Raw genomic sequence first — 9,815 nt, 5'->3', positions numbered from 1 at the left:
GCACGCAAAACCTTAACCAGAATTTCAAAGTCGAATAATAATGGCCTATTTTTTAATTAAATGCAAACTAGAGTTATCTAACTTGGTTAATTAAGTAAGTTGGATGGTTGAGTACCAATGTATCAAGCCTCAATGCAATAACTCAAGTAGTTGCTGAGATATTAACCTATGTGTGCTTGCACGCAAAACTTTAACCAGAATTTCTAAGTAGAATAATAAAGGCCTATTATTTGCATTAAATGCAAAGTAGAGTCATCTAACTTGGTTAATTAAGTAGGTTGGATGGTTGAGTACCAATGTATCAAGCCTCAATGCAATAACTCAAGTAGTTGCTGAGATATTAACCTATGTGTGCTTGCACGCAAAACTTTAACCAGAATTTCTAAGTCGAATAATAAAGGCCTATTATTTGCATTAATATAAATTAGAGTTATCTAACTTGGTTAATTAAGTAGGTTGGATGGTTGAGTACCATTGTATCAAGTCTCAATGCAATACCTGAACTAGTTGCTGAGATATTAACCTATGTGTGCTTGCACACACAACCTTAACCAGAATTTCTAAGTCAAACAATAACGGCCTATTATTTGCATTAAATGCAAACTAGAGTTATCTAACTTGGTTAATTGAGTAGGTTGGATGGTTGAGTACCATTGTATCAAGTCTCAATGCAATACCTCAAGTAGTTGCTGAGATATTAACCTATGTGTGCTTGCACGCTAAACCTTAACCAAGGGGTGACGCCGCCGCCGACGGTTGAGTGAGTAGTATAGCTCTCCATATTCTTCGAATAGTCGAGCTAAAAAGCAGCATTGTCACAAGACGCTCAGTACAGAAGATAAGGAGCAGCTTTGTCACACGACGCTTGTTGCAGATGATAAGAAGTAGCATTATCACAAGACGCTTGTTACAGACAATAACAAGAGCACCGCGAAACGGAGCATTATATGCCCGAAGAAGATTCGGCTTGAGGTCCTTTTAATGTAGTGATGATTTGTATAAAGTTATTTGAAAATCTCTTTATTAGTTACCAAGTTATGGCCCGGACACGGAATTGCTAACGGACGAGTAACAAAGATGTGGCCCGGACACAGAATTGCTAAAGCCCCCCATGGTGATTCTAGTCTTTGAGGTATGGACCTGGAAATTGCGCGCAACACATCCTTTTAATGTAGTGATGATTTTTATAAAGTTATTTAAAAATCGCTTTATTAGTTACCAAGTTATGGCCCGGACACGGAATTGCTAATGGACGAGTTACAAAGATGTGGCCCGGACACAGAATTGCTAACGCCCCCCATTGGTGATTCTAGTCTTTGAGTTATGGCCTGGACATGGAATTGCTAACGTCCCCCCCCCCCCATGGTGATTCTAGACTTTGAGGTGTGGACCTGGAAATTCCATGTGACACATCCTTTTAATGTAGTGATGATTTGTATAAAGTTATTTGAAAATCACTTTATTAGTAACAAAGATGTGGCCCGGACACAGAATTGCTAACGCCCCCCCCATTGTGATTCTAGTCTTTGAGGTATGGACCTGGAAATTGCGCGCGACGCATCCTTTTAATGTAATGATGCTTTGTATAAAGTTATTTGAAAATGACTTTAGTAGTGACCAAGTTGTGGTCCGGACACGGATTTGCTAACGCACCCCCATGGTGATTCTAGTCTTTGAGGTATGGACCTGGAAATAGCGCGCGACACATCCTTTTAATGTAGTGATGATTTGTATAAAGTTATTTGAAAATCGCTTTATTAGTTACCAAGGTTTGGCCCGGACACGGAATTGCTAACGGACGAGTAACAAAGATGTGGCCCGGAAACAGAATTGCTAACGCCCCCCCCCCCCATGGTGATTCCAGTCTTTGAGGTATGGACCTGGAAATTGCGCGCGACACATCCTTTTAATGTAGTGATGATTTGTATAAAGTTATTTGAAAATCTCTTTATTAGTTACCAAGTTATGGCCCGGACACGGAATTGCTAATGGACGAGTAACAAAGATGTGGCCCGGACACAGAATTGCTAAAGCCCCCCATGGTGATTCTAGTCTTTGAGGTATGGACCTGGAAATTGCGCGCAACACATCCTTTTAATGTAGTGATGATTTTTATAAAGTTATTTAAAAATCGCTTTATTAGTTACCAAGTTATGGCCCGGACACGGAATTGCTAATGGACGAGTTACAAAGATGTGGCCCAGACACAGAATTGCTAACGCTCCCCATTGGTGATTCTAGTCTTTGAGTTATGGCCTGGACATGGAATTGCTAACGTCCCCCCATGGTGATTCTAGACTTTGAGGTATGGACCTGGAAATTCCATGTGACACATCCTATTAATGTAGTGATGATTTGTATAAAGTTATTTGAAAATCACTTTATTAGTAACAAAGATGTGGCCCGGACACAGAATTGCTAACGTTCCCCCATGGTGATTCTAGTGTTTGAGGTATGGACCTGGAAATTGCGCGCGACACATCCTTTTAATGTAATGATGCTTTGTATAAAGTTATTTGAAAATGACTTTATTAGTGATCAAATTGTGGCCCGGACACGGATTTGCTAACGCACCCCCATGGTGATTCTAGTCTTTGAGGTATGGACCTGAAATTGCGCGCGACACATCCTTTTAATGTAGTGATGATTTGTATAAAGTTACTTGAAAATCGCTTTATTAGTTACCAAGTTATGGCCCGGACACGGAATTGCTAACGGACGGAGAGACGGACAGACGGACAGACAGACGGACGGACGATGGAGGCCATAACATAATACGACCCTTCGGGCGTATAAAAAGCAGCATTGTCACAAGACGTTCAGTTCAGCAGATAAGAAGTAGCATTATCACAAGACGCTTAGTACAGAAGATAAGTAGCAGCAATATTACAAGACGCTTGTTGCAGAATAAACGTAGCAGCATTATCATAAGACGATTAGAAGCAACATTATAAGTATATATCACAAGTTTCCGGTACGGATAGAAAAGTCCGACCCGGGGGCACGCGCGTAAACTGGTAACGAGGCTTGCCTAGTCACCGGCCACGCAACGTGCCCGAGGGTCGGATTTTCCTATTCGGACCGGAAAAACATGATCGATATTTTTTCTTGCACATTTAAAATTATCAAATTGTGGTAAAATTGATATAGAAAACGCACTTATGTACATTTTACGAACCAGCGCGTGCGACATCGTTTACTGACGTCATAAACCGCAATTATTTTAGTTTAAACATATTTATTTTACAACGATTGTGAAACAAGTTATTACAACATTATATTAATCACTCTCGTTGGCACGATATTACGCGAGAGTGTGGTCTTGTGTTTTGGGGGAAACCGAAGAACCCGGAGGAAACCCATTTGTCCGGCTTGGTGACCACAAACCAAACTCACATGCGCCCAAGCCGGGAATCGAACCCGGGTCGCTTAGGTGAGAAGCGAGTGCGCTAACCACTGCGCTAACCGGACAACCAATTATATTAAATAACTATTGATGTCAAATAGTTACTCTGAAAATCGCGTTTTTTATGATTATTTATTTCCAATTTTAATCAAAAGTCTTGCATACTTATAAATTTGAATGCGCTTTACTGAAATGGTTAAATATACTTTTCATAAACCAAACAATAAAAGAAATTAAAAGTGGATGCGCGTGACTCCTCTAACATAGGGGGTGTAAGATGGGGTTTTCCAGCACTGGTGACATAACCGGAAACACACGTCCGGTATGCAAAAATATCATAAGACGCTTGGTACAGTTGATAAGAAGAAGAAATATCACAAGACGCTTGGTAAGAAGAAAGGCAGCAATAGTGTAATGGTTGTATAAGTTAAAAGTTGTATCAGTTCTTATAAGTATCTATCATGTGTTTCCGGTACGGATAGAAAAATCCGACCCGAGGGCACGCGCGTAAGCCGGTAACGAGGCTTTCCGAGTTACCGGTCACGCAGCGTGCACGAGGGTCGGATTTTTCGATCCGGACCGGAAAAACATGTAAATGTTTTTTCTTGCATACCAAAAATTATGAATTAGTGGGAAAATTGACGTAGAAAACGTACTTTTGTACATTTCAGCAAAAAGCGCGTGCAACGTTGTGTACTGACTTCATAAAGCGCAGTCATTTTAAATCACTATCGACGTCAAATAGTTCCTTTAAAAATCGCGCTTTTACAATTATTTCTTTTCAATTCTAATTAAAAGTATTGTATACTTATATTTTTGATTCCGCTTTATTGAAATAGCATAATATTATTTTCATAAACCATGCAATAAAAGTGGGCGGAAACCATTTTTCTTTCTTAGAAACAGTGACCTACACCCTACTTCTTATAAGCAACCCAAGGCTTATTCTTTACATAAACCACCCTACACACAGTTCCATATCCATATACGTCAATTTGATCAAAAGCGTCTCTTACCTTCCTTCAATAGCTCCACTTCGTTCTCAGCACTGATCTTGAAATCGTCTGTTTGCAGCTGTCAACAAAACAGATCAAGACATTAAGCATCCCATAATTCAAAGGCTATTTTACAAAATAATATAAACTATAAACTTATATTAAAGACAAAATTTGAACGGAAAACAGTTTTACTACATTAGAAAGTGTATGTACGTTGTCATAGAGGTGACATTTGTAAATAAAACTATTTTTTATCTCGTGATCACGACTAAATTACTCGTCACCACGACTTGCATGTTTTTGCCACGACTTAATAATTTCGAAGCCATCACTTCGTACATTTAAGACGGGACATATTAGCATCAAAATATTTTTGGGGGTTACAAAGGAATGTTCATCAAGAATATTTTACAAATACACTTTCAACACATTTACTGATAAATTGATTGTGTTAGCGGCAGCTTTCCTATGTCTACAAATCGGCAGTGACTGTCTGCTTCAAATCAACAATATTTAAAAAAGCGAGTCTCATCTGCACAATACAATTATTAATTATTTTGAAAGGTTTAATAGTGTTTGACAACATTTTTCACCATCTCTTATGACACGTATGTGGGAAGATGAAAGGGCAGTACGGCATATTTTAAGCAGTCAATGGTGCACAGCATATGAAAACATCCGGTCTCATTAAAAGGGGCGTACAAGGCTATTTTAAGGAATTTTCAAAACGCCCAGGGTCAAATTCTGGGACGTTTTTGGCAGTTTTCCGGACGTATAATACGTCTACGTCCGCTTGGGGGGGGGGGGGGGTGAGCTTATTTACCCTCGCCATCGGGTTATACCCATTCGGCGAGCACGCTACGTTTTACAGTATTTCCACAGATTTAATAACATTTAAAACATCTCGTCTTTAATCGTAGCGTGGGTGCTTTGGACTGTATATATAAAAATATTCCTACACAGTATGTATAAATCTCTGGTTAAAAATTCAATATTTAAATAATATCTTAAGTATCTATCACATACGCATTAAAATCAAACACTTCAAATACATCATATACAAACATTTTAGGCTCAGCCTACATTTTTTTTTAAATTATTGAAACCCCTGACATAAGTATAAACACATAAATGATAGTTAAAGGGGCTACGGACTATACTGCTTTTATGTCATAATTTTCTACTTGATGTCAGTATTTAAAAGACTTTTTTTGTATTCGTTCTCGTTCTGTTCCATGTTTTGTACTTCATACTGTGCATGTGGACTTTCAACATCAGTTAGGTTGATTGTATGTATATGTACTAACATAATATCAATCAACAGTCGATGTTTATTCGTGAACTACAAATGCACTTGGTTGTTTTATGTATAAAGTACTTATGGGTTAAAATGTCTGTGTGTGTTATATCTAGCTTGTTAGTGTTTTACCGGGAAGTTTAGCATGAAATCAAAGGGGTATGTAGGCAGAGGCTCAATTACAGCTTCCCAATTTTTTTAAAAAGTGATAAATTTATGAGCATTAAACAATGCAAATTTAATCACTTAGTGTGTTGTTAGCTTTTTATTGCTGTTAACATGTGTATAATTTGCATAATTATAAGAAACCAATAACTGATACGTCATGCATTATTTCATGCTAAAAGTTGTGTTATTCTGTGCTTGAAAATAAATTAAAAAAAGCACTATAGTCACTTAAGTGCTTTTTTTCATTTATTTTCAAGCACAGAATAACACAATTTTTAGCATAAAATAGTAGTGTGTTCTATTTTACAAAACAATTTGCAATAAGACTTGATCATTAATTAGTATAAAATGTGAACAATGACAATATTCCATTTGAGTCATTCTAAATGATTTTGCGATTAAAATGAATTTGGTAGAAATTCCCACGTAAACACATTTAAACCAAAATAATTTTCATGCGAAACGCTAGAGATGCGGATACACCGTTTCGTTATAATATGTACCCATATTTCATAAAGTAATTGTTTGGTGAAAGAGATAATATTAATTATCTTTGCATTAATTAAGGTTTATATTTAGTTTAACATATAGATCAAGCACCATTTTGGCATTTATTTTTTGAAACTTTTGCGGGTTTTTAAAGCCTTCATGAATCTTCCTCATTTGAATGAATTTACACTGGCTTTCTTTATATGGAGAATGCATCTCTTATAGTTAAAAAAAGAAAAGGAAATGAAATACCAGTTTAAATAGTTTGAAATTTGCACATAAATGGCACAAAGATACAAAGCAGATAATGACAGATGATAGCCCAATCAAATCTAAGTCAGGATTGGTATTCAATATACAACTTAGTTTAATGTTAATATTTATGTAATAAGAAATAAGTAAATACCGTAAATGACTGGGTATTAGACGCCCTTTTTCCCCTCAGATTTCGATGCAAAAAAATGCCTGCGTATAATACCCAGTAACAATTTTTTTAACTTTTTTTCTGAGGTCGATTTCAAGCCTAGAGTTTGTTTAGATTTATGTAAAAAGGGATGTTACTCGCGTCATATCAATCGAGTATATAAGGATGTTACTCGCGTCATATCAATCGAGTATAAACGAGTTAAAACGGCAGTTGAAGATCGGGATACGGTATATCGTAAGACGTTTATAATTAAAACAATAAGATTTTTCGATTTAAGTTATTCAATATTATTTTGAATAATAAATTGAATTGAACAATAATTAAACTTGCATATATAAAAAGCAAAGTTGGGCACTGTCAAAATATTTTTTGTCAGTTGTACAAGAAGGTGTGAAAAACTCGACTGCTTTTAACCTGTTTATCAATGGTCATTAACTTATTTATTACGCCTATAAGTGTATACAATCCTTCATCAAGTTATTTAAAACACCATTTTATACACGCATTGAATTGAATAAACACATTCTATCGGCTTTAGATCAAAGAGTAACACTGTGTGACTTCACATAACTTACAGTTATACCCACGAGGATCTCCTGGAGAGCATGGACATTGCTATGCAGGATTAATGTATAACTGTACGATTATTGCTTCTTACAGTCTATAAGTGTGGTACAAGTTTGAAAGTTTATTGGCAGATCGTTTTACAAACATGTCATGTTTATGTTTTCTTAATCCCTTGATTGCCCTTGTTGTTTTTTTAATCCTTCAATAAATATATCACACTTCCTTTTCAACAGGCAATAAATCGTTTAGGATGGGGTAGTAACTAATTAACTTGTCACAGTGGTGTATACAGTTAGGTAATCTAGCCAGGCATTGTAAAGATAAAATCAATAATCTTTGTCTGTGAAAGTTATGATTGATGTCCTTTGGGTGTCCGAAAATTATGTACGCAAAATAAATTATTTTGGAAAACAATTATGGGTGTCCGAATATTTAGAGTGTCCGAACTCTTAGGTGAATTACGGTACTTTATTCTTTTCTGTAGGTGTTGACATTTTGAGAACAAACCCGTACAATATAAGGCTTTTGCATAACTTAACTTTTCATTCTCAACAGTTTATCATTGTATGGTTTTAAAGATAACCGTCGCCATTTTCACGAAAAAAATATTTTTTGTCACTGTCAACAAACATGGTGACCGAAAATGACAGACGATTTGACATCTTTTCTATGCGTCTTTTAACCAAAAACATAGATTAAAAGTTTTTTTCTCGGACTTTTCACAGATTTTTTTCCCTGCGTCTAATGCCCCCTATCGTCTTATACCCAGACATTTACGGTATTGGCATGTGGGGTCACGTGATATGGAGCTGAACGGACGTGTTTTTGAGCGCGGATAAATTTTGTGGATTTTTTAGGTCTAATTCATAATCTAACACCTGGATTTAAACAAAATACCATTGAGCATGTTACTTTTGTGCATATGGATGTATTGTGTGTTTTTAAATCATGACTAAAAAGAGGAAAGATAGAAATTCTAGTGGAAATAATTCAAACAAAAGCAAATCATCAAAACCGAGAGGCCCGTCCGAGGAGCATGAAAATAGTTTTTCAGTGAGTGAAGTATTGGGAAGGGCTAGTGCTGTACTATTTCAAGATACTAACGAATCTGCATACGACGATACAACTGAAGTTTTTGCTACATCTACAAAAATCGAATCTGATAGTTCATTCAAAATGGCGGAAGGCGGCAGTGAGCCGACTAACAAGGACCTACTGGACTGTATGAAGAAAATGGGTGAGAAGCTTTGTGTAATGGAAAAGAAACTCAATTCAATCGAGGCCCTCGAGCGCAAGGTAACAGACTTTGAGAAAGATTTACGTAAATTGTGGATTGCTCTAGAGGACCGTGTTAAACGTACCGACGATCGGGTTAATAAACTTGAGGACAAGGTGGAATCGGCGGATGTTGATGCAAGTGTGATGGCTGAGAGGGTGACTATGCTAGAAAGACAGCGGGAGGAGCTACGGGATGACATAGCGTACCTCAAATCTTAGTCAATGAGGAACAATTTAGTTTTCACTAACATCCCTGAAGACAACGCGACTGGAAGCGAACCTGCCGATGTCACCGAAGCAAAGCTACGGAACCATCTTCATGAGACGCTCAAAATCGCAAAGGAGACGGCCAACGCTATGCGCTTTGAGCGCGTGCATCGTTCCCCGGGGCAACCAGTGGTTGGCAAGATCCGTAATATTGTGGCAAAGTTCACTTTTTTCAAGGACAGAGAGGTCGTGCGACGTCAGTGGAAACACCTGGCAGGAACGGGCTGCCAAATGTTTGAACAATTCCCTCCGGAAGTGCTCGACAAGCGGCGCCGACTCGTCCCGAAGATGAAGGAAGCCCGGAAGGACGGTCACCGCTCGTGGATCGTGTATGACACGTTGTACGTGGACGGGAAGCCAGTGAAGCTGTAGGGACACGAGGAAGGTGAACTTCGAATTTTATCGTGGAACGTTCACGGACTATCCCGACAGAAGAAGGAAAGTTCTGGATTTGTTAATATATTTTAGAACAATATGATCTTTGTTTTTTATATGAATCTTGGTGTGATTCCGATAGTAAGATCGATTTAAATGGTTTTAAATCACATAATTTCTATCGCAAATTTCAAAATAGATATGCTAAACGTAATAGTGGGGGATTGGTTTTGTATTATAGGGATTATCTAAGTGAAGGAATTGAAATTATTAAGAATCATTATGATACGATTTTATGGCTAAAATTAGATCATGCTTTTTTTAACACCGCTGCAGATATTTATTTATGCGGAGCTTACATTTGGGGAGAAGATTCACCTATATATAATGTAGTCAATGTTGATTTATTTGACATATTAGAAAATGATATATCTTTATATGATGATAAGGGCTGTGTTTTTGTTTGTGGTGACCTTAATAGTAGAGTTGGTAATAAAAAGGATTATGTTATACATGATAAGTTTAATTGCTGTATTGACAGCC

General features: G+C 37.2%; 1 pseudogene; it reads left to right on the top strand.

The window, feature by feature from the left end:
• Positions 1-8,528: 8,528 nt before the first annotated feature.
• On the top strand, positions 8,529-9,340 carry LOC128246902 (uncharacterized; annotated as a pseudogene).
• Positions 9,341-9,815: the final 475 nt, after the last annotated feature.

Source organism: Mya arenaria, chromosome 9, assembly GCF_026914265.1.
Source record: "Mya arenaria isolate MELC-2E11 chromosome 9, ASM2691426v1".
Lineage (NCBI taxonomy): Eukaryota > Metazoa > Mollusca > Bivalvia > Myida > Myidae > Mya > Mya arenaria.
Note: the sequence above shows the minus strand (reverse complement) of the source record. Positions and strands in the feature narration are given on the sequence as shown.